Genomic DNA, 25,761 nt, shown 5'->3' on the forward strand with positions numbered 1-25,761 from the left:
ATCTTGGCTCACCGCAACCTCCGCCTCCTGGGTTCAGGCAATTCTCCTGCCTCAGCCTCCTGAGTAGCTGGGATTACAGGCACGCGCCACCATGCCCAGCTAATTTTTTGTATTTTTAGTAGAGACGGGGTTTCACTATGTTGACCAGGATGGTCTCGATCTCTTGACCTCGTGATCCACCCGCCTAGGCCTCCCAAAGTGCTGGGATTACTAAGCCACCGCGCCCGGCGAATTTAAATTTTTTTAGAATTGTTTCTCCCCTTCCCTCCCTGCCTCTCTCCTCTCCCTTTCCTTTTTTCCTTCCTTTCATTTCTTTCTGATGGAGTCTCATTCTGTCACCCAGGATGGAGGATGGAGTACAGTGGTGCTATCTTGGCTCACTGCAACCTGGGCCTTCCAGGTTCAAGCTATTTGCCCAGCTAATTTTTTAGTGTTTTTTTTTTTTTTTTTTTTTTTTGAGACGGAGTTTCGCTGTTGTTACCCAGGCTGGCGTGCAATGGCGCGATCTCGGCTCACCGCAACCTTCCCCTCCCAGGTTCAGGCAATTCTCCTACCTCAGCTTTCTAAGTAGCTGGGATTACAGGCACGCGCCACCATGCCCAGCTAATTTTTATTTTTTGTATTTTTAGTAGAGACGGGGTTTCACCATGTTGACCAGGATGGTCTTGATCTCTTGACCTCATGATTCACCCTCCTCGGTCTCCCAAAGTACTGGGATTACAGGTGTGAGCCACCGGGCCCGGCAATTTTTTAGTATATTTAATAGATATGGGGTTTCACCATTTTGCCCAGGCTGGTCTCCAGCTCGTGACCTCAAGTGATCCGCCAGCCTCGGCCTCCCAAAGTCCTAGGATTACAGGCCTGAGCCACCGCACCCTGCCTGTTTTTCCTTAGGTCATACATACACACAGGAGGAAAGCAGGGACTCTGCTGATGTCTTATTCACAACTGGGATTGAGGGTGTTTGTCTCTAGCAACTGATCAATGGGGTGAGAAGCAGCTGAATAACCTGCAGGGGGCAGCAGAGCCAGACGCGGTGACTCTCTGCTAAGGCCAGTCTGGAGCTTGCAGAGAAAGAAAGGGTGCTTCCTGGGCAGGTACGCCCACCCCTGCAGGTAGCCTCCAGCTGCTCAGAATTGGTCCAGAAGGAGTGTGGATTCTAGGAAGTTGCAGAGTCCTGGAAGGCAGGAGACCCACGTGCAGATGGCTTGGGCGTTCTGTCCTATCTGGGGTTTTACCTCGGAAGCCTGGAGCCATTTTCTGGGCAGTGTTTTGGTTTTGGCATGCATAGGGTCTCTGCGGACAGACTGTAATTTGTATATATGAAGAAAATCTGTGAACGTTAGGCTCAGAGAACAAATTGTTTGGGTTGTGTTATGAACAAAGGGTTTATGAAGTTGACTTTAAGTTAGAATGTCAGAGGTATTTGAACCAGAGTGAATCCATCCTGAATACGGGCTGGGTAAAATAAGGGTGAGACCTACTGGGCCACATTCCAGGGGTTTAGGCATTCTTAGTCACAAGATGAGACAGGTCGCAGGACTGGTATAACAAGATACAGGTCATAAAGATCCCACTGATAAAATGCAGTAAAGAAACCAGCCAAAGCCCACCAAAACCAAGATGGTGACGAAAGTGACCTCTGCCTCCCTGGGCAACAGAGTGATACCCCATCTCTACAAAAAATTAGCCGGTTGTAGTGGCCTGTGCCTGCAGTCTCGGCTACTCTGGAAGCTGAGCTGGGAGGGTTGCTTGAGCCCGGGAGGCAGAGGCTGCAGGAAGGCAGAGAGGCAGGAGTAAGCTATGACTGCGCTGCTGCACTCCAGCCTAGGGAAGGGAGTGAGACTTTGTCACAAATAAAAAGAAAAAAAGGAAAAGAAAGTGACCTCATGTAGTCTTCATTGCTTATTATTATTATTTTTTGGGACAGAGTCTGGCTCTGTCACCAGGCTAGAGTGCAATGGCGCAATCTCGGCTCACTGCAACCTCTGCCACCTGGGTTCAAGTGATTCTCCTGCATTGGCCTCCCGATAGCTGGGACTACAGGCATGTGCCACCACCCCCAGCTAATTTTTGTATTTTTAGTAGAGATAGGGTTTCACCAGGTTGGTCAGGATGCTCTCGATCTCTTGACCTCATGATTTGCCCATCTTGGCCTCCCAAAGTGCTGGGATTACAGGTGTGAGCCACTGTGCCCCACCTTCACTGCTTATTATACAATAATTATAATGCATTAGCATGCTAACAGACACTCCCACCATCACAGTGACAGTTTATAAATGCCATGGCAATGTCCAGAAATTACCCTATGTGGTATATATAACAAGGGGTAGAAACCTCAGTTGTGAGAACTGCCTGCCCCTTTCCCAGAACACTCATGAATAATCCACCCCTCGTTTAGCATATAACAAAAAATAACTGTAAGTATACTCTGTCGCCGGGCGCGGCGGCTCACACCTGTAATCCCAGTACTTTGGGAGGCCGAGGCGGGTGGATCACGAGGTCAAGAGATCGAGACCATCCTGGTCAACAAGGTGAAACCCTGTCTCTATTAAAAATACAAAAAATTAGCTGGGCATGGTGATGGGTGCCTGTAATCCCAGCTACTCAGGAGGCTGAGGCAAGAGAATTGCCTGAACCCAGGAGGCGCAGGTTGCGGTGAGCCGAGATCGAGCCATTGCACTCCAGCCTGGGTAACAAGAGCAAAACTTCGTCTCAAAAAAAAAAAGTATACTCTGTCGAGCAGACCATGCTGCTGCTCTATGGAGTAGCCATTCCTTTGTTTCTTTATTTCTCTAATAAACTTGCTTTTAATTTATGGACTCACCCTGAATTCACTCTTGCATGAGATCCAAGAACTCTCTTTTGGGGTCTGGATTGGTACCCCTTTCTGCTAATAAGATTAAACCGACCTCAGGTGAGAGTTTCCTGCTAATGAAAATGAAGGTCTGGAGGAGGAAGCATTTCCACACTGTGAGGAGAAGATGGTACATGTGACAAAGTCTTGGCCATGTCTCATCTCAATTCCTGCCCCACTGCATGGTATCTGTCTCTCCCTCCTGGAGGAGTCATGCCTGGCCTGGTTCCCCTCCTGCTCTAAGAAAACGGGATGGCTTTGTGGGGATGATAGACTCTTGGTGTCCTAAAGGTTTGCTGAAAACTAATTGATCCAAGGCAGATTGATTAATAGAAAAGAAGGCATGCAAATTTATTTAACATGTATATATGGGAGCCTTCAGAATTAAGACCCACCAGCAATAAAACAGAGAAGCTTAAATAGCAACCTGAGGTCAGTAAATTAGGTTTAGTAGCAAGACAGCTTAGTAGAGTGAGAAAGGAAGAGGCTGAGCTAGCAAAGGTGGACTGTTATGTAGATGATGTCTCCCCACAGACTTTTTTCCTTTTTTTTTTTTTGAGATGGAATCTTGCTCTGTTGCCCAGGTTGGAATGCAATGGTGAGATCTCGGCTCACTGCAACCTCCACCTCCCAGGTTCAAGCGATTTTCCTGCCTCAACCTCCTGAGTAGCTGGGATTACAGGCATGTACTACCACACCTGGCTCATTATTTATTTATTTATTTATTTTGAGACGGAGTTTCGCTCGTTACCCAGGCTGGAGTGCAATGGCACTATCTCCGCTCACCGTAACCTCCGTCTCCTGGGTTCAGGCAATTCTCCTGCCTCAGCCTCCTGAGTAGCTGGGATTACAGGCACGCACCACCATGCCCAGCTAATTTTTTGTATTTTTAGTAGAGATGGGTTTCACCATGTTGACCAGGATGGTCTCGATCTCTTGACCTCGTGATCCACCCGCCTTGGCCTCCCAAAGTGCTGGGATTACAGGCTTGAGCCACCGTGCTGGGCTATTTATTTATTTATTTTTTAAAGATGTGGTTTCACCATGATGTCCAGGCTGGTCTGACCTCAGGGGATCCACCCACCTCGGCCTCCCAAAGTGCTAGGATTATAGGCGTGAGCCACTGCGCCCACCTAAAATATGACAAACTCTCAATAGCTTTTAGATAAGGGAAAGGAAAAGAAGGGGCGGAGGGTAGTGCTTCATTAACGGAGATTCTGTACAGATGCAAATTTCCCTCTCAAAAGACAGTTTTGCAAGGCCACCTTTTGTTTGCTGGTCAAGCAGCAGCTATTTCAAAATTGTCAAAGAAATATATTTTGGCAGGGCAGTATTTTGGGGCAAAATATTTTAATGTCTTTCACCTTTTCCGGACGTTGAGTCTGGAATTCCCTGTACCGTTATGTCCTGTGCAGGAAGAAGGAGCAGGGACAGTCCACGGAGTGAGGAAGACGACAATGCCCCGTCTACCAATTCGGAGCAAGTTAGGCGGAAAGCAAATATTCAAAGACAAGGAGGCAGGAAGAGAGATGACCTTGGAAGGTGTGGCCAGAAGCAGCTAATTCGGCTCTGCAGGTGCAGGTCACCCAGGGCTTCTGCTGTCACTCAGCGAAGGCAGGGAGGTCTAGACCCTTATCCAATCAGCGGCACTGGGGCGGGGCCCTGCCAACTGTCCTCCGGGGAAGGGGAGGTTGCATTCCTCCTCTCTTCACTCCCGGGGTTGCTCGCGCCAGTTGAGGTCTGGGGTTTTACTGCTCCGAGAGGGACCAGTTACTTCACGCATAGCTGTTGTCGCTCTGTCGACTGCATTGTGACCTGCACAGTTCGCGGGACCTTTAGAGAGGACACCGGGATACCTGCAAGCCAGGAAATGGTGAGTAGGCAGGGCTGGGGGTCCCAAGGCGAAAGCAGGGGCTGGGTGCAACCGAGTGGAAACCGCTGTGGCGGGACCCGGGCCTCCCTGCGGCGACTCTGGGGTCTGGATACAGTCCCTCTGGCGCAGCTCCGCACTCGGTCCCTTCAGCCGCTGGGTGGGGCTGGGCCGGCAGCCGGGACCCCGAACGTCCTGTCCCGTCCCTGCGCGGCGACTACTGGTCCCCGTCCCAGCCCCGGAGCCTTCTCTGGGCAGCTCCGCGCCCGCAGCCCCGCGTCTCCCCAGAGTGTTGCGGGGACCACGGGAGGGTCATGGAGGGATCCTGCCTCGGGTGTGGGTTTCGTGTGGGAGGAGCGGTGTGCTGTGGGGTCCCCGCTTCGTTTTTTGTTTCAGGTAAAAATTAAACTGAGGCACAGTTAAAAATTAGAGTTTATTAGGGCCGGGCGCGGTGGCTCACGCCTGTAATCCCAGCATTTTGGGAGACCGAGGCGGTGGATCGCCTGAGGTCAGGAGTTCGAGACCAGTCTGCCCAACATAGTGAAACCCCATCTCTACTAAAAATACCAAAAATTAGCTGGGCGTGGTAGCATATGCCTTTAATCCCAGCTACTCTGGAGGCTGAGGCAGGAGAATCGCTCGAACCCTGGAGGCAGAGGTTTCAGTGAGCCAAGATTGTGCCACTGCACTCCAGCCTGGGCGACAGAGCGAACTATGACAAAAAAAATTTTTTTTTTTAAATTAGAGTTTATTTTAGAAAACAGAGATTTTTTTTTTTTTTTTTTTTTTTTTTGAGACGGAGTTTCGCTGTTGTTACCCAGACTGGAGTGCAATGGCACGATCTCGGCTCACCGCAACCTCCACCTCCTGGGTTCAAACAATTCTCCTGTCTCAGCCTCCTGATTAGCTGGGACTACACGTGCGCACCACCATGCCCAGCTAAGTTTTGTATTTTTAGTAGAGACGGGGTTTCACCTTGTTGACCAGGATGGTCTCGACCTCTTGACCTCGTGATCCACCCGCCTCGGCCTCCCAAAGTGCTGGGATTATAGGCATGAGCCACCACGCCCGGCCTTATTATTATTATTAAGATGGGGTTTCACCATGTTGGTCAGGCTGGTCTTGAACTCCCGACCTCAGGCGATCCACCCGCCCAGGCCTCCAAAGTGCTTGGATTACAGGCGTGAGCCACCACGCCCGGCCTTATTAATCTTTTTTTTTTTTTTTTTTGAGATAGTACCTGTAATCCCAGCTACTGGGAGGCAGGGGCAGGAGAATTGCTTGGACCCAGGACGGGGAGGTTGCAGCAAGCCAAAATCTCACCATTGCACTCCAGCCTGAGCTACAAGAGTGAAACTCCATCTCAAAAAAGGAAAAAAAAAAAAAAAAGTCATGGGCTCAGTTTTCCTGCAGTTAAATTCTTGGCTATGTGCAGTTCCTCATGCCTGTAATTTCAGCACTTTGGCTGAGGCAGGAGTATCCCTTGAGGCCAGGAGTTGGAGACCAGCTTTGATAACAGCAACATGCTGTCTCTAGAAAAGAAAACTTTAAAAAAATTAGCCAGGCATTGTAGCACCTGGCTGTAGTCCCAGCTACTGGGAGGCTGAGGTAGGAGGATCGCTTGAGCCTAGGAGTTGGAGTCTACAGTGAGTGAATACCCTACTGCAGTCCAGCCATGGTGAAAGAATGGGATGCTATATCAAAAAAGAAAGTTAAGTTCCTTCTTATATAGGCAAAAAAAGAATTTAATTAGTGCAACAATTAGTACAAACCTAATTAATTATACAATTTAATACAACTAATTGGCACAACTATATTAATTATACAATTTAATTGGTTGCAGTTTTTTTTTTGGTTTTGTTTTTTTGAGACAAGAGCCTCACTTTTTCACCCAGGCTGGCGTGCCAGTGGAGTGATCTCAGCTCACTGCAACCTCTGCTTCCTGGGTTCGAGCAATTCTCCCACCTCCTGAATTCAGCCTCCTGAATAGCCGGGATTACAGGTGGCCACCAACACGCCTGGCTAAATTTTGCAGTTTTAGTAGAGACGGGGTTTCACCGTGTGCAAGGTTGGTCTTGCACTCCTGACCTTGTGATCTGCCCGCCTCAGTCTCCCAAATGCTGGGATTACAGGCGTGAGCCGCCTTTTTTTTTTTTTTTTTTTTTTTTTGAGATGGAGTTTCCCTGTTGTTACCCAGACTGGAGTGCAATGGCACGATCTCACCGCAACCTCCGCCTTCTGGGTTCAAGCAATTCTCCTGCCTCAGCCTCCCGAGTAGTTGGGACTACAGGCGCGCACCACCATGCCCAGCTAATTCTTGACCCCCAAATTTTAAGCAAAGCTTTTCTTCCCTAACCAATTGCAAATCATAAAATCTTTAAGCCCCAGCTTTAAAATATCCCACTCTTCCAAGCCGAAACCAATGAGGAAACTCCATGTCTTGATTTTTAATTTTGTCTGTAGCATCTGCATTCCTAAAATTTACCCCAGCTTCTAAAAATCGCTGCCTGAAATCTAGTGGGGGAGGTCAGGATTTAAGACTTGATACCTGTGTGGCCCTCATTGATTGGGTTCCTGCAATAAAAGCCTTTTCCCACATCACTTCGAACCCCAGTGTGAATGCCTGGCTTTCCAGCACAAGGCAACTGGATCATAGTCCTGGGGCTCTGGTTGGCTGGAAATAGGCCTTCTCCCACGTCTTTCTCACTTTCATGGAGGAAAGAAGTAGTTTCCTTTTTTAAAATCAAAACTGTTTATCATAAGGATATATACCTTCACAGATAGCATAAAGTTAATTTTTCAGCCAGGTAGAGTGTCTCACAGCTGTAATGTTAGCATTTTAGAAAATAAGGTGGAAGGACTGTTCAAGGCTAGGTGTTCAAGACCAGACTGAGCAATGGAATGAGACCGTGTCTCTATGAAATGAATAAAAAATAAGCTGAGAATGGTGATACCTGTTTGTAGTCCTAGCTACTCAGAAGACTAAGGTAGGAGGGTAATTTGAGCCCTAGAGTTCAAGGCTATAGCAAACTGATTGCACCACTGCACTTCAACCTGGGTAACAGAGGGACACCCTGTCTCCCAAACAGACACACACACACACACACACACACACACACACACACACAAATACATATATGTATATAAATATCCCATATATTTTAGTTTTGCATTTTAAATGTTATATGTTTCAAAATACGTATGCATATTTATATACAAAATGTAAATATATATATTTCATTTATTTTATTATGTAATAGAGATACAGTCTCACCATGTTACTCAAGCTGGTCTCGACCTGTTCAGCTTAAGCAATCCTCCTGCCTTGGCTTTCCAAAATGCTGTGATTACTTACAGGTGTCTCTAAAGTAAGTCCTTCCATGCATTTGAAGTTTTGAGTCCCATGTAAAGACTGTTTACTTTCAAAGAATCCTACCATATTGCTTATATCCATAGAGTTTCTAACCAGTGTGAGTCCTTACATGCTTTTGAAGGATTGAGGCAGATCTAAAGGCTTTACCACATTGCTTACACTCATAGGGTTTCTCTCCAGTGTGAATCCTTTCATGATAGAGAAAAGAGTTGGAAGAAATGAAAGCTTTTCCACATTGTTTACATTTGTAGGGTTTCTCTGCAGTGTGAGTTTTCTCGTGTGTTTTTAATGAACTCGAAGAAAAAAAGGCTTTCCCACATATGTTACATTTATGAGGCCTCTCTCCAGTGTGCATTCTCATGTGTGTTTGAAAGCTTACTAGATAAGATAATGCTTTCCCACATTGCTTACATTCAAAGGGTTTTTTTGCAGAGTGGATTTTTTCATGTCTATGAACAGAACTGGGAAACCAGAATGCTTTTCCACATTCCTTACATTCATAAGGCTTTTGCCCAGTGTGAGTTCTTCCATATATTGCAAGGCTACTGGAATAATTGAAGGCTCTGAGGTGCCTATTAAGGGAAGAAAGACCCATGCTGATTTCTCCACACACACCGTTTTCATGATTTTACTCCAGGAGGAGTTTTCTTCCTCCACATGTCATCTGGAACCTGTATCAAAACTTCTACATGTTGATGACTTTCTTTACTATGAAAGAGTCTCTCTCCTATAAGTCTTCTGTGAACAATAAAAAGCACATTATAATGGATTTATCACTAATTTTAATTCATTTCTAAGTGTTATATCGAACTGAGCACAGAAAGTCAACACCAGAACAAAAGTATGCCAAATTACAGGGTTTATTGCTGGCAACCACGGAGGACTCACGTCTCTCCAACCCGTGGCCCCGAAAGAAGAGAGACAAGACCTTTTTATATCCACTAACCTACTTTTGGGAGCGGGGGGAAGGAGCAGAGAGAGAAAAGCTTCATCCCACCGAGATATCTCAGTGGGCTGTAAATCACCTCCTGGGTAGGAGAGGAGGGTGATGAGTTCCAGACATTTCAAGGGCTAGGAGAGATTTGCAGAACTTAAGATAACCATTTGCTTATACATCGTCTGGGTGGGAGTTACTTGGCGCCAGGTTGGAACTATTTGGGGGTGCTTACTCTTGGCCATTACTGATGATCAAAGGCCAGCAATTCTGGTAGTTACAGAGAAACTATACAGCTTTACCTTTTTTGCAAAGTAATTTAGCAGTTTACAGAAACCAAGGTTAGCAGTCCTTGTGAGGAGAATGGAAACAGTTTTGTCCTTTATAAGATGGCAGTGTACAGGTTCTAACTCTAGGCTAGCTATATCTCATTCCCCCCTGTTTCTTATAACATGTATTGAATCTTCAATAGGTGTCCTCTTTTTGACTCAGGGGCCCATAGTTGGATCTTAGGACCATTAATTTTACCGAATCTATTCTTTCCTGGATAAATTTGCAGATCATGTTCAAAAGGCATGGTCCAAATGTTAACCATAGAACCACTAGCACCACGGATCCTGCCAACCCAGTGAGCAGGGATGTCAGCCAGGGGGACCAAAAGAACAGTTTTTGGTACCAATTTCCTGAGGCTTCTCTGAGGTGTTTCCTCATTTCTAAGTTTTTCCTAACCATAGTAAGACTGTCTTGGATAATTCCAGAATTATTTGCATAGAAGCAACATTGCTCACCGAGAGCCGCACACAGCCCTCCTTCCTTCAAGAACAAGTCTAACTCCCTTCTATTTTGCAATACCATTTCAGCCAAGGAGTCTACTTGTTCAGCTAATTTGGTGATGGAACTCTCCAGATGGGCAATATCTGCATCTATTTGATGTGAAAGAGTTTGGAAATTTTGGTCCCCAGTGACTAAGGCAGATATTCCTATAGCGGTGGGCCCTGCTATCCCAAGTCCTACTAATAAAGGTACAATTATGGGGGCCCGTTTCCAACGTCTGTCTGTATTGGGTGCTATGAGAATTTCACCTTAGGGTCCATTATAAACATTTATCCGGGGCAGTATATACACAGGGGTACAAAGAATGGGTTTTGAGGAGTTTCTGAACTGGTAGGTGGAAATACAGCTTGTGAGGCCAAAAGTACAGGTGAACCAAACAGAGTCAGGGGCAGTGTAATAAACACTTGTCTGGCTATAACTCAAAATAAGGGTATTTTTGCAAAACTGTCGGTAAGGGGAGTTGGTGGGATTATAATTAGGGGAGTGGAAACATCTGCCTTCTCCCTCTAGATCACCTAGAGTTATGTGGACCTGCCTTTCAGTACATGAGGTGTTTGAGGGGGCTATGTCATGTTGGGCTGCTAGGCCTATGTAAAAAGGTGGCTGTGGATTTAAGCATAGCCAGAAATCTTTTCCTAGGTTTGGGTTTGTCTGGTTGAGCAGGTGGTGCGTGGAGGACAACATGTTTAGAAGGTTCAAGCCTTCTATGTCTGGGGGGGCTTCTGTGAAAAGGTTCGGAGTGGAGATAGCAGAGCTAGGAGTGGAGGATAGATTGGGAGCAACAGGGCTAGGACTGGGGGCTGTCTGCTCCTTGGGGATGATTTCTGGGGGCCTTAGGACCTCAGCTGCAGGTCCCACTGGGAGGTCAGTTCTAGGCAATGATATACACTGGATGGTAAAGATGTTTCCCTTATCCCATCCATTCATATATACCCTAAGACCCCAGGTCCGCCCTGTCACCCATTTCTCATCTGGGTGCAGAACCGTTATTTTAAGTGGGTTACAAGAACCAGTGTGGCAAGGGCTCGGGGGAAGAGTCTCGGGTGAACGAGATGAAAGTGTCTCTGTTTGTAGTGTATCCAGTTATAGTGGAAATAGACTCACAGCCCCAATGGGGACAGAAGAACTCCTCTAAGTTTCCACAATTCCATCTCTTATCTGGTGTGGACCCTGGGCATAGATATAGCCCCATTCTCTGAAGCTGTTTTTCGGCCCCCACATTTCCACACCCGGGTTTTGTTACATCTGGGTTGTTACTCTGCCTCCCCAAGTGAAGCCTGCCCTTTTTCTTCTGACACCTGTTCCCCCCTGGTTGAGAGTAGCTCCCAAGAGGGCGCAAAGGTCCAGGGGAAAGGTCATGGGGCCTCTGGGAATGTATTCCAGGGTTACATTGATAAGGGTGGATCCCCTTTCAGTTTTAGAACTAATATATCCACCAGTGGCCCCTTCAGTAAGGATCCATTGGTAATAGGTGGGTGTCAAGGGGCATCCCCTCCGAAGGGCTACATCAGGAGTCAGGGGTCAAGGAAGGTTACTGTGAGGAGCACAAAAGTCTTAACCTTAGGTGGTCTGCTGAAGCTGAAGTCACTCTCTATTGTGCATCCGGGGGAGCAGTCTTGACATGTGAGTAGTGAATCCAGGCAGTTAGTTTGTCCACCTTGACAGCCGTGGTGGTGAATCTCTTTATCAAAACTTCGTCACCCGGCTGGAAGGGGTGTACCGGCTGGTCAGTGAGCTCCCCTGATGAGCGGGTACACCTGGGACTGAACAGACTGGAGTGCCTGCAAGGACGTAAGGAGTGTATGGTTATGGATTTCCACATGTATGGTGTCTGCAAGTTTGGGGAGTAAGGGAGGGGGCCTCCCAAACATAATTTCAAAAGGAGTAAAGCCTTTCTTATAGAGTACATTGGGTACAGAGGAGAGCAAAAGGAAGCAGGTTGACCCAGTTTTCACCGGTCTCTAGGATAAATTTTGTTAAAGTTTACTTTATGGTCCGGTTCATCCTTTCAAGGTTGAACTCTGGGGGCGATAGGCACAGTGTAGCTTCCAGGATATGCCCAGGGCCTTCGCCAGGCCCTGAGAAATATGTGCCATAAAGGCAGGGCCATTATCTGATCCCAGTGTCAGGGGCAAGCCGAACTGAGGAACCAGGTCCTGTAGCAATCTCTTTGTTACTACCAGTGCGGTCTCTGACCTAGTAGGAAAAACCTCGACCCATCCAGAGAAAGTGTCTACAAACACAAGGAGGTATTTATAGCCACATGCTGGGGGCTTTATTTCGGTAAAATCTACCTCCCGGTGTTCCCCTGGGCTAGCACCCCTAAGTCTTATCCCTGCCTGACTAGCCCTACTGGCCCCTGGATTTACTCTGGCACAGACGTCACAATGAGTAGAAGTTTCCTTAAGAATCTCATATAAATGTGGAATGTAGTATCTGGCCCTCAGCAGCTCAGTTAGTTTTGTTTGCCCTAAGTGGGTAGCTTGATGTATGTCCTTAACTAGAGATCTTCCTAGAGCCTCGGGGAGCACAATCCTTGTGTCTGGTAGAATCCACCATCCTGTGGGAATCTTGCCCTTCCCCCTGTTCTTTGGCAAAGTTTTCTTCCTCAGGCGAGTTCGTTGGGGTAGGAGGCAAGTTTGGGGCTGGCAGAGTTACAAGAAGAGCCAGAGGTTTTATCGGCACCAAGGCTGCCTGTCTGGCTTGCAGGTCAGCTGACTTGTTTCCCCTTGCCTCTGGTGAATCTCCCTTCTGGTGTCCTTTGCAGTGTATTAATGCCACTGCCTTAGGCTTCCATATAGCTTCTAGCAAGGCTTGGATTTCCTCTTTGTTTTTGATAATTTTTCCCTCTGAGGTAAGCAGCCCTCTTTCTTTATAAATGGCTCCATGTACATGGGCCGTAGCAAAGGCATATCGACTATCCGTATAAACATTGACAGTTTTTCCTCTGCCCAGGCCTTTATCAGAGCTATGAGTTCTGCCTTCTGGGCTGAGGTCCCGTGTGGGAGAGCCTGGGCCCAAACGACCCGCTCTAGGGTGACCACAGCTGCCCCGGCATACCTGACTCCGTTGACCATGAAGCTGCTTCCATCTGTATAAAGTACCTCTTCTGGGTTTCGCAGGGGGATGTCGGTGAGATCTGGTCTCGCAGCGTAGAGGACATCTATTGTCTGTTGGCAGTCATGTATGGGCTCCTCTGGCTTGCTGTCAGGTAGCAATGTAGCAGGATTTAAAACTGTGGTCTTTAAGAACTTTATGCGGGGCTGATCCAAAAGTAAGGCCTGATATTGAACTATGTGGGCATTTGACATCCATTTTCTCGGGGCTCCATGGAGTAGTGACTCCACCGTGTGGGGTGCTACTAAATTTAATTCCTGCCCCAAAGTCAGCTTGTCCGCCTCCTTGACTAATAAATAAGGCTGTGGCTGCCACCGCTCTTAGGCAAGCTGGCCATCCAGAGGCTACGGGGTCAAGTTTTTTGAGAGGTAGGCGACTGGTCGGGACCAGGGTCCCAGAGTTTGGGTGAGCACCACCTTAGCGACTCCATTTTTCATGCACAAACAACTGGAAAAGTTTAGAGATGTCTGGCAAGGCCAAGGCTGGGGCCTCAGTCAGGGCAGTCTTGAGTTTGTCAAAAGCCCGTTGCTCTACCTCTGTCCATGTCAAGGGCTGATTTCCTCCTGTGCAGGCATACAGGGGCTTGGCTATCTCAGCAAATCCCAAAATCCACAGTCTTCAGTATCCTACTGCCCCAAGGAATGCTTGAACTTGGAGTTTTGTGGTTGGGGTGGGTATTTGCAGCACTGCCTGGATTCGGCTGGGTGCCAGTGCCTGGTTGCCCTTCTCTATAATATAGCCCAGGTAAGTAACTCTTGGCTGGCAGAGTTGGGCTTTTTTAGCTGAGACCCGGTACCCCAAAGTCTGCAGGGTTTTTAATAATGATGGAGTGGTCTCTTTACAGGCCTCCTGAGTTTTTGTAGCCAAGAGTAAGTCATCCATGTATTGGAGCAGGGTACATTCTGGGAACTCAGCTCGGAAAGCTGCAAGGTCTTGGCTCAATGCCTCATCAAACAGTGTAGGGGAATTTTTGAAACCCTGCGGCAGTCTCCTCCAAGTGACTTGCCCAGAAACCCCCGTGTCCGGGTCAGTCCATTCAAAAGCAAATATGGGCTGGCTGACTGGGGCCAGCGGTATACAGAAGAATGCGTCTTTTAGGTCCAGGACCGTATAGTGGAGGTGGTCTGGGGGCAATAGACTCAGGAGGGTGTATGGGTTCGGAACTGTAGGATGAACAGTTTCCACTTGTTTGTTTACCTCCCTCAAGTCCTGTACAGGTCGATAGTCCCTTGTGCCTGGTTTTAAGACGGGGAGTAAGGGAGTATTCCAGGAGTACTTACAGGTAGTAAGGATTCCTCCTCTTAGAAGTCTGGTTATATGTGGAGCAATTCCCTGTCTAGCTTCCTGGCTCATGGGATATTGTCGTACCTGGACTGGAGTTGCCATTGCCAATAGCTGGACCATGACTGGGGTACGGTGACTTGCCAGGCCCGGGGGATTTGTCTCAGCCCATACCCCAGGTACCTTTTCTTGAAACTGGAGGAGGAGGTCTGGTGTTGGTGGTTGATCTGCCTCTGAGGATAAAGCTTCCTGCAAGAGATACTCGTCTGACAGGGCACAGGTGGTGACGATTTTCTGAGGTGGTCCTGATGTCAAGGGAAGAGGAATTGAGAGGGAGACCTGACTTTCACAAAAAGAAATATTTGCTTGAAGTTTGTGGAGTAAATCCCATCTTAGGAGTGGGTATGGACACTCTGGAATAACTAAAAAGGAGTGGGTGACAGTACCGTTTCCCAGATCAACGAATCTGTTGGTGGTCCAAGGGCTTGATGTGGTTTTTCCTGTAGCTTCCTGAATAATTGTTTTCCTGTTGGACAGTGGTCCCAATGGCTGAGTAAGAACTGAGTGGGCCGCTCCGGTGTTGACCAAGAAACTGACAGGTGTGCCCCCAACTTTCAAAGTGACCCTGGGCTCCTGGGGGCTTAATTGATAAGATCCCAGGGTCTGTCAGTCCCGGGTTTCTAAGCTGAGAACGGCCCTTGGCTGTCTCTCCTGTATCACCCCTCGACTCTTTCTTTCTGGACATTCCTGCCTCCAGTGTCCCTCTCTTTGGCAGAATGCACATTGGTTAGGCCCTAGCCGGGGTCTGTGTCTCCTAGGGCCTCTCCGCTGGATCTCTGGTCCCCTTGGGATAACTCAGGTTTCCTGATCTCCATAAGCTTCCTGGAGAGCTGCTATTACTGCCTTAGAAAGTCTCTTACCTTGTTTGGTTTCTAAAGTGTCTCTATTGTTAAAAACTTTTAGGGCGATCTCCAACAACTGAGTTAGATGCATTCCCTGGAACCCCTCTAATTTCTGCAACTTTCTTTTGATGTCTGGGGCAGACTGGGAAACAAAAGCCAGATTTATGGCCCACTGATTCTCTGGGGCCTCAGGGTCAATAGGGGTGTAGGTGCGGTAGGTGTCCTGTAGGCGCTCAAGGAAAGTGGCTGGAGGTTCCTGTGGACCCTGGGTCACAGTCCCTACCTTGGCGAGGTTGGTGGGTTTTCGGGCTGCACCCGTAACACCCTCTAATAAGTACCGGTGAAAACTGTTCAAAGCCTGCATGCCCGCTGAGGTGTTTGGGACCCACTGGGGCCTGGTGGAAGGGAAAAGTTCATTTATTTGTTCCTGATGGTCTTGTACTGACCCTCCACCCGTCCCAAGTATTGCTTTATAGGCTTCTTGCCTAATCCTACTTCTCTCCTCCATGGTAAACAACACCAGAAGCAGCTGCTGACAGTCATCCCAGGTTGGACGGTGGGTTTGTAAAACTGACTCCAGGAGTCCTGTGAGTGCCTGGGGCTTTTCAGAAAATGGAGGGTGTTGCGCCTTCCAGTTATACAAGTCACTAGAAGAAAAGGGGATATGAATAAAGAAGGGGCAGCCCCGGCTACTGCCATCTGTGGGAGGGGCAACAGCTTTGGCAGGTGTGGGGCCCTACTCTGGGTGTGGAGAGGAGACAAGGGCTGGTCATTAGTATTGTCCAGGGAGGGGTGCTGGGACCCCGCCCCTGAGGGCTGAGGATATGGTGGAGGTAACTCTTGGTCCTTGGCAGGGTCTGGAAGAACAGCCAGCGCTGAGGGGCTCTTCTTAGGGCCTGCTAGCATAACCTGAAGTCCAGCACGCTTTATGCATTTTTCAAGCCAAGGAGGGGGGTGCTGGTTTAGCCTCAGCCATTCATCTATGTATGGAAATTGATTAGGGTGGCCTGGGGACCCTGACGCTATGTTCCAGACAGCCTGAGTTATCTTAGGGTCATATGTCCCTGTATGTGGCCAGCCTACCCCAAAGGCTGGCCACTCTAGCTCACAAAGGGTCCAAAGCCTCTTTGGGGTTAGCTTAACACCATACTGGCCAGAGAACCCTAATTTAAAGTTTTCCATCATGCATCGGAGGAGGGTGCATGGTCGGGATTGTGACGAGCCCATTTGGTTGTTTTCTTTTGGTTTTAAATCTTCGTTTGAGAGATTTTACTAGTTTAAGGCCGGCTTTATTGAGGACTTGAACTAACAATCTTGCGGCCTTCAGGGGCCCTCTCCCCACCTTAATTGCTGTGCTAATAAATAATTTGCACTACAAAGATTTATAAAGCTGATTTTAGATGCAAATGTTACATACTCTGAGGCAGTGTGGTATGCCTGAAAGCTGGGTGGGGCTGGCAGCCGGCAGAGACAAGAAAAAAAACGCTTTTTGTGTCAGTTTAAAACTGAGCTCCAAGCCGCTGGGCTGGCTGTGAGTTCCCCACCCCTACAGCTTCTGGTCACCTTGACACAGGGACCCTGAAAACCATTTAATTCTTGTCTCCTTTTTTTTTTTTTTTCTCTCCATTCTCTTCTCTGTTTCCTCTCTCTCTCCCTATTTCCTCTCTCCTCTCTCTTTTCCTATTTCCTCTCTCTTGCTTTCTTTTCTTTGTCTTGGGACTCTTGCTTACTACTCGTGTCTTTCTCTTTCTATGGTATAGCCAATTTTGAAAAGCCTCAAATTCAAATTTTGCCCTCTCTAAAACAGGTTTTAGTAGAGCCTCCCTGTGATACACCACCAGGCACTGCTCATAACAATATTGGACACTTTTCTGATGGAATAGGCTGTTCCAGTTTTCCATCCCAACCAGACAAAGAGCTCTCGTAGATCCTGATCTAGGACTTTGCTTCCTACAACCCCAAAGAAACTACTTCTGAGGTGCCAGGGGCACAACTGCCTTCCCAACATGGACTCAGACCCAGCACAGGCAAAAATACTCTTTTCCTGGTGGAGGTGGCTGGGAGAATTTACAGGCTACAATGATCATGACAAGGAAGAAAATAAAAACAACTAAAGTTAAGACTATCTGCCACATGGCAGAGAAAGAAAGAATGAGGCCTCAGTGATAGAAGAAAAAGATGAGAAAGAAGGAGAAGGGAGTAATCTCTGCAGGGGTATAATCAATGAAAGTTCCCTGCATCCAGTGTATGCCTGCTAGCAGGAGTCTAATAAAAACTGACAAATTTACAGATGAGACAGAACCACATACAAGAGTGACAAACAAAGGGTGGGAGCCTCCCAGAGGAGACCACTCAGTTGCCTGCCCGGCCACGCCCCGGAGGTGTCTTTCAGGTGCGTCTTGGCTAAGGTGTACCCGTATAATCCCTGGGCCTGGTCACCTCAGGATGGAAGTCTGAATAGGACAGCTCTGAGGTGAATCACCGTTATGCCCTATGACACTCCAGTGGAACCGCGGGTGGAGGCCCACTCAAGTCCTGTGGCTTTTAGCCATGGGACTACATACATACACACACACTCTCTCACTCACACAGAGGCTATGGAAAACAATCAAATGCTGACACCCACTATGCCAGCTACCAGAAGGCTGTCACCCACTATGACAGCCACCAGAAGGGTGGCACCCACTATGCCAGCCACTCAATGCTGATATCCACTATACCAGCTACCAGAAGGCTGGCACCCACTAAGCCAGCCACCAGAAGCCTCAAGTGACATCTCGGTGAGGCTTGCCAGGTCAGAGTTGCAGTGACTCATCAGTCCCCCGACACAGGCCCTTTCCCTTGAACCAGTTCCCAGATTCCAAACTAACCTACCTCTGGAGGCTTTTAGGACCCTGAAGAATTTTGGGTGAATGTCAGCCAGGTGGGCGCTCTTCCGCAGTGGCTCTCCGGGGCCCTGAGACAGATCAGGGGGCGCCCCCCTAGAGGCTCCTGAGGAGGGAGCGGCCGCCCTGGTGAGACTCTGAAATGGCTTTTGTCTGGTGATGAAAAATAAAGAAATCTCGGTGGAACCTCCAAATGTTATATCCAACTTAGCACAGAAAGTCAACACCAGAACAAAAGTATGCCAAATTGCAGGGTTTATTGCCGGCGACCATGGAGGACTCATGTCTCTCCAACCTGTGGCCCTGAAAGAAGAGAGACAAGACCTTTTTATACCCACCAAACTACTTTTGGGAGTGGGGGGAAGGAGCAGAGATGAAAGAAAACCTTCATCCCACCGAGATATCTTGGTGGGCTGTAAATCACCTCCTGGGTAGGAGAGGAGGGTGATGGGTTCTGGACACTCCAAGGGCTAGGAGAGAGATTTGCAGAACTTAAGATAATCATTTGCTTACACATCGTCTGGGTGGGAGTTACTTGGCGCCAAGTTGGAACTATTCGGGGCTGCTTACTCTTGGCCATTACTGATGATCAAAGGCCAGCAATTCTGTTAGTTACGGAGAAACTATGCAGCTTTACCTTTTTGCAAAGTAATGTAGCAGTTTGCAGAAACCAAGGTTAGCAGTCCTTGTGAGGAGAATGGAAACAGTTTTGTCCTTTATAAGATGGCAGTGTTCAGGTTCTAACTCTAGGCTAGCTATATCTCACAAGGATGGCAAAGTTCAAACGAAAACCCGGAAGGGACTGAAAAGGAAGATGACCTGGAATGTGCTCCCATCTCAGCTGCACATCAAATTTCCCTGGGTGAGGTGGGCGGAGCTTGGACTCTACCACTATCTAAGCCACACCCCCAGAGGCTCTGCTTTCACTGTCAGGATGCTGACCTTGGGCAGCAGTTTTCGATGCTCTCCAGCTGTTTCTAAAGCAGACAAGTTTAGGACCATGCTTGAAGGTGAAGGCAAAGACTGTGATGGAGAGGGGCAAATACAGGGCCCTTGGGGTGCAGGCAATAGTTTTCCTTGACCCAGATGGGAGTTTCACAGGTGTTTTACATATACATACACAAGTCAGCTCTTCCCTTTCTCCACAGCATACACGTAGGTGTTCCAGGGCCCACAGGTTATGGCCTTTACTTGGAGTTGCTTATGTACGAAGTATTCTACTCGGCGGGGCCGATCCCAGCTGCTGGTGTCCTCACGGCCTAGCTGTCCATATTTACCTAAAGCAAAACCAGCCCCTTTGCATCGTCTCCACTGGGTCTTGCTGCTTTCCCTCCAGGAAGGAACCCAGACTATCCAATGAGACACTGGGATTATGCCCCATTGCTCTGTGACTCCAGGAGATCCAGAGCCAGGTAACCCTGGGGATCCCCAAAAGGCCAGTAGCAACCAGCCACTCCAGGCTTCCCTACTACCCAAGTTAAGATGTTCAGAGCACACATTTCCATTGTATCTTTTTCTCTATCCAGTGTCAGATCCGCAAAACGATGCTTAGTAAATGCTGGTTGGACACTTCCTTCAGTGTTTCAGAGAGCTAGCTGGGTGGCACTGACATATACTCCATGATCCCATTGTCTGGTCTCAGAGTATGCCTACATCTGTTCCAACCCCAGGGACGGGGTGGTCCTGGTCTTCCCAGTGACCTGGCCAAGGCCCCTGCTTCCTCTAGTCTTGGTGGCTTTGTCACCTGCCCTGTACTCCCAGGTCTTTCCTCCCCTTGGTTTCAGGGTCACAAAAACAATCCTTTTACTTACCCCAGCCCCAGGTGTACAGGTCCCCTGTTCCTGAAAGCAAAAGGACAGTCAGTAGCTGGCATTTGTCCAGCCTGGCTTGGCACAGCCCACAGCTAGCACATTGCAATCCTCATGAGATACAACTGGTGTGGATAACATATTCTCTTAACAACTGGCTGATCACATGCAGCATGGTAGAGAATCCCGGAGGAAACTCCTGTGCCAAGGTACCGAGCGCATGCCAGACTGGGCAGGCTGTGCTGTCAGAGGCGGCGGTGCATGGAGGAAAGAGAGCATCAGCCTCCCTCCAGAAGGAAGAATCCTCTGGGTCTGACAGGCTGGGGAGCTACTGCGAAATCACACAGGGGTTGGGGCTTTTCCACTGAGCAAGGCAGCTGCTCTGTAGGAGCCACAGAAGCCTTAAGACATTCATTTTTTTCTGTGACCACACCCCTTTCTGCAGACACCAGATCAAGTGAGCAGAGTGCCTTCCTGCTCCATCCTGAACCACCCTCCAGTCACACTCACGTGTCACCACAGCTGTGTGCCTGGATCCACAGCTGGCCTTGATTGCATCTGAGCCCAGGGGGAGATCCAGTAGAGCTGGGAAGGGCTGGACAGCTATGAAGGGGGCAGGGGCTCCATCCTCAGCCCCCGCCATTCTCTTCACCTGGGAGCCATCTGCATTCAGTCCTGTGGCTTTAAAATGATAATGATGTGAACACCGAACCCTGAGCTAAGCCTTATTCACGCAGTCACTTATTACCACAACAGCTGAGGCACATGACTGCCTGGCTCCAAAGCTGGTGCTCCCAACCCCAACGTTTTGCAGGCAGGTCTGGCACTCCTGCACAAGTGTGGTGCCAAGGCTGGCATCAGCCTTGCCGATGCTCGTAAGGGTTTGCATGCTCCATCTGAGAATGTAGCTCTCAGGCCACCATTCAGCCAGGAGTCAGGAATGACAGCCACATCCTGGGGCCATGGCTGTGGGAGTCGAGTTGACCCTCACCTTCCCTTGCAACTGTCTCCCCATCCTCTGCCAGGCTCCTGGTAGGTAGTGCCAGCTGCCCTGATTCATTCCAGCCCCAGATATAGATATCCCCAGTCTCTGAAAGAGATCAAAGGGACACATTAACAGACTGGGAACCCCCTGCATTCATCCAAACACCCCTCCCCATCCGCTCCTGGGGACAACCAAAGCCAGCCTGACGAGGGTAGTGCTCCAGGCCAAGGTGCTTCCCCTCTGGCCCCAAGCGCTTGTCTTAGGTTCCCATCCCCTCAATGGCTTCAGGTCACCCTTTAAGTCCCTCACTGAACCTTCCACTTTCATTCCTATGCTGCTAAATTGCCCCTCATTTCAGAGAGGTGTCCCTTGAAGTGCCCCAATGGTCTCCCTTTCAAAACCACTGGGCTGGACCAGGTGCGGTGGCTCATGCCTCTAATCCTAGCACTTTGGGAGGCTGAGGTGAGTGAATCACTTGAGCTCAGGAGTTCGAGGCTAGCTTCAGCAACATGGTGAAATCCCTGTCTCTAAATAAATAAACAAAACCACCCCTGGGCTGGCTTTTGCCCTTTTTCTCTCACCCACAGCGGGTCCTGTAGAAAGCCACGTGCAGCTCGCGCCTTCCCAGCTGCATACACTATAGCTTTTTGGTTGGAACAGCCGCTTAACACTAAACATCTCTAACAGCAGCAGCTGATTTTATGAAGCACTTAATCCATGCTGATGTTTTATGTGCTTTTCCAAATAGAATCACTTAATTTGCACAACATCCCTACACGGTATCGCCACTTACACAGCATCCCTATTTTATTCATGAGACAGCTGAGGCACAGAGTGGTTATGTACCAGGCCCAAGGTCCCAGGGCCTGAGCAAGGATCTGGAACTAAGAAGCCTGGCTGGACGCCCATGCCTCAACCTCTACACCAACCTTAAGGCCTCGAATTCCTTCTAGACCTTGAGTGTGAGGCATCCCACTGGGCTATTTCCAGCCCTCTGGTCTCTTCTCTCCAGCCCAGGTTTTTTTTTTTTTTTTTTTTCCTTTTTTTTGAGACAGAGTCTCGCTCTGTCACCTAGGCTGGAGTGCAGTGGCATGACTTTGGCTCACTGTAACCTCTGCTTCCCAGCTCAAGCGATCCTCCAACCTCAGCCACCAGCCACCATGCCCAGCTCATTTTTTTATTTTTTGTTGAGACAAAATTTCACCAGGTTGGCTCAGCTCAGGGTTGGCAACCAGCCCAGGCCATTCTATGAGAATATGGTGGGAGGGAAGGCATTGCTAAGTTTGTTTTGTTTTGTTTGGGACGGAGTCTGTCACCCAGGTTGAAGTCCAGTGGTGCGATCTTGGCTCACTGCAACCTCCGCCTCCCAGGTTCAAGCAATTCTCCTGCCTCAGTCTCCTGAGTAGCTGGTATTACAGGCACCTGCCACCACGACTAATTTTTGTATTTTTAGTAGAGACAGGGTTACATCACGTTGGCCAGGATGGTCTCAATCTCCTGACCTCGTGGATCCACCCGCCCCAGCCTCCTGAAGTGTTGGGATTCCAGGTGTGATGCACTGTGCCCAGCCAGCACTGGTACTGTCTTAAAGCCTCCCGGTGATCTAAGTAGCAGCCAAAAGGAAAGCCCTAGACACAGACACAGCTCACCTGCTCTCAGGCTCGCCCTCTCTGCATGCGCTCTAACAGCCTAGGAGGGAGCTGCACCTGGACCACTAATCGGACCTCCTCACTCTGGCCAGAGTGGCACTATCACAGGACCACACCCAGCAGCATCCTGGGGTCTGATGGGCACCCAGCATCTACTCTGTGCCACACATCATAGCCCCAAAGGCAACTGCAGGCTGTCTTAGCTCTCCTTGGCTCGGCTGCCACCTCAACCCCATACTCTCTTGGCAGCACTGTAGAGTCCTGGCTGGGAGCAGGTGGGGATGAGTGGGGCGGTGAGACCAGTATCAGAGAAGCTAGGAACACATGCCAGAGCACAGGTGTGAGTGAACGATGGTGGAGGCGGAGGAGGCTGAGGGTGAGGGGTACTAAAGAGTCAGAACTGTCTGGGCGATGGACCGATGAGTGTGGAAGGAGACCTGGGCAGGCCACCCACTCAAACTGGAAAACAGGAGGAAGGTTTGCACAAAATCACCAGCTCCTCTGGAGAAGCACCGTCAATCACCACTCACACAGAATGCCAGCCCCTTGCGGCCACCTCAGCCATGGCTAGGCCCTGCAACGCCTCCAAGGGCCTTGGCTCCAGCTCTGCCTCCAGGGTCCCATGGCCCAGTTGTCCATGCCTGAGCAAGGGAGACCCGTGTCAGCTACAGTCACACTACGGGGTCCCCCTGTGCTTGCTTCTCCAGTCACCAACCCTCACCTACCCCCACCGCCACTCACCTGCCCCCGCCCCAGGAGAACACCTGGCCCACCGCATCCAGCAGCAATGCGTGCTCCGCGCCCAGCTCCAGCTGGCGCACCCGCAGCTCCGGAGCCAGAGGCCGGTAGAAGGGGGCCGCGGGCTCACATAGGCACGGGCGCTGGGCAGCAGGGGCAACCTCCCAGCCTGGGCCTCACCGCCCGGATCGCCTTCCCCTTCGGCTTCCGGCACCATATCCTGGGCCCACAAGGGCTCCCCACTGCAGGGCCGAGCCCGGCGCCCAGGCCTGCAGTAACGCCCCCGACCCGGGCACCACGAGGAGCTCCTCCGAGGCCCAGGCGTCCCTGCAGCTTCCCGCTGCGCCGCTAGCTGAGCCCACAGCTCCAGGCGGCCTCCACCTGCGGACCAAAGAGCGGGCTGGGGAGGGGAAGGGCTATGTCCCAGGGACCTAAAACTGGGGGCGGCGCTGGGGGGCTGGTCTAGATTGGAAAAGGGTCTAGTGCAGAATGGAGGTGGGAATGGGGACCAAACCAGAATGTGGGGCTGGCGGCCTGAACTGGAGAAACACCCTGGACTGGCCGCAGTGGTGCAGAGAGGGGTCCGGGAGCTTGGCTGGAGTAAGCAGGGACGGGGCGGGGAGTGCTCACGGGTCACGAAGGCGGTGTAGCTCCAGCTCGCGCTCACGCGGCGGATGTCGACGCCCTCCTGCAGCGGCTCGGGGCTGTGCACCTGGCGCCCGCGTCCGGAGCCCGGCACCTTCCCGAAGCCGCAGAAACCGAAGCCGAACCAGGCCCCCGCGCGGCTCCTCCGCCATGTCCCGGCAGCGCCTTCTGCTGGCCGCCACCTGGTTGTGGCGGGCCCGCTAGTAGCACGCGGGCTAGTCTCTGGCCTTCCAGGGGCTGGAGCTGCCTTATCTGTAAAATGGGGAAACTGTCATTCTCCTGACTACAAAGGCAGACGATGTCCGTGCCTCGAAGTTTCGCTGAGCGGGCGCCTTAGCTAATGCCCTACAGAATTTACAAAGATTCTCAAATATCCAGTGGGGCATTTCCCTGTCCTCCCTTTTGGCTTAAGCTCAGCATGCCACAAAGTGGGTACAAAGTGGCCTGCCCTTTAGGCACTAGACTAGGATCCGGGCGCCTCCGACACTCCCACCCCGTCCCGCAGCTTCCCAGCATCTGGCACTTTATCTCATGTAATCTTGGGAACCAAAATTGTCCTGTTTTAGAGGAGATTCCCAGAGAAAGTAACTCTTACACAATCATACAGCTAGACAGAGAGGGGCAGAGGGCTGAAATCAGGTCCCCCCAACTCCGCACACAGTGCTCTGCCCCCCACCCCACAGTGGAACGCAGAAGAGCACGTGGGAGGCAGTGCTCTGCACAGGTTACCAACACCTCGCGGTGCCTTGTGACCTTAGCCAATTAACCCGAGTCCAACCACATTTTTTTCAGTTTTCAAAGGGAGGAGGGGGCGGTGCTGTTTGAACCTACCTCACAGAATTGCTTGTAATAAATGCAAAGAAAAGGTTTCGTGTGAGTACATACACCATGATAAACACAGTATTAGCTTACTGAATTCGGTATTTAACGTTGACAAAAAAAATTATCCCTGGATATCTTACTGGTTTTGAGAAACTTACACAGTCACAATTTAAACTGTACCTTATCTAGTCATTTATTCGTTCAGCAAGCATTTACTGAGCGATCCTCCTCTGGGTCAGTGAGGACAGCTGTCTGCTCCCCAGGAGCTAACCCTTAAATGGGGAGAGAAATGCAATCTTGTGGTTCCAACAGCAACGGCACTTCAAGCAGGTTAGGCTGGAGCAGGCGCCCTAAGCAGGAACAGCTTCTAGCAGTGTCAACACTGCCACTGGAACCACCCAGAGGAAATGCTCAAACCACCACCAGGCAACTGGCGATAAAACTCCCACACTCACATTCACAGTGTTTATGTGATCATTAAAATCACCCTCCAATGATCTACAAAACAGACTCTGTTGGTTAGATCTCTTCATGACTAAATGGCTCATCAGACATCTGCACTAACTAGATTCCTCTCAATATTGAGAAAGGTGAAGTAGAAATACTAACAGTCCATATTGGTTTTCTGTCCCAACTCTTAAAAAGAAGTAAATAAGCCAGGCATGGTGATGTGTGACTGCAGTCCCAGCCACTCAGGAAGTGGAGGCAGGAGGATTCCTTGAGGCCAGGAGTTCAAGGCCAACCTGGGCAACATGACAAGACGCCATCTCTCAAACAAACTTGTATTTTAAATAAATAAAAGAATTAAATATTGTAGATGCACTGATCGCTGACTGAGCTACCAACAGGGAAATCAGGACCACAGAGGCTGGGGCTTCTCGGCTGCCCAGAGGGCTGAGGGATCTGGGCAGGCATGGCTTGTCCACCTGGCAGCCCGCTGAGCCTCGCTGAGGTATTCTACTTCTCTGCACCTGTTTTTTTTTTTTTTTCAGCTGCAAAACTGGAATAACAGCTCATTAGATTACTTTGAAGGTTAAATGTCCTGATGCTTCAAATTTATC

The 25,761-nt window shown here is 49.6% G+C and overlaps 1 long non-coding RNA gene and 1 pseudogene across 2 annotated transcripts; one reads left to right on the plus strand and one right to left on the minus strand.

The window, feature by feature from the left end:
- The first annotated feature begins 4,567 nt into the window (after positions 1-4,567).
- Positions 4,568-25,635, plus strand: LOC144576610 (uncharacterized). Its single transcript, XR_013518809.1, has 3 exons — positions 4,568-4,730; positions 7,988-8,095; positions 25,346-25,635. It is a non-coding gene; the product is annotated as an uncharacterized LOC144576610 (long non-coding RNA).
- On the minus strand, positions 18,294-25,316 carry LOC100397137 (RCC1 domain-containing protein 1-like; annotated as a pseudogene). Its single transcript, XR_013519229.1, has 9 exons — positions 25,310-25,316; positions 23,864-24,130; positions 23,237-23,614; positions 23,023-23,136; positions 20,853-20,959; positions 20,372-20,542; positions 19,865-19,894; positions 19,174-19,330; positions 18,294-18,356 (listed from the first exon to the last, which is right to left on the minus strand). The product of XR_013519229.1 is annotated as an RCC1 domain-containing protein 1-like (transcript).
- Positions 25,636-25,761: the final 126 nt, after the last annotated feature.

Source organism: Callithrix jacchus, chromosome 6 (assembly GCF_049354715.1).
Source record: "Callithrix jacchus isolate 240 chromosome 6, calJac240_pri, whole genome shotgun sequence".
Classification (NCBI taxonomy): domain Eukaryota; kingdom Metazoa; phylum Chordata; class Mammalia; order Primates; family Cebidae; genus Callithrix; species Callithrix jacchus.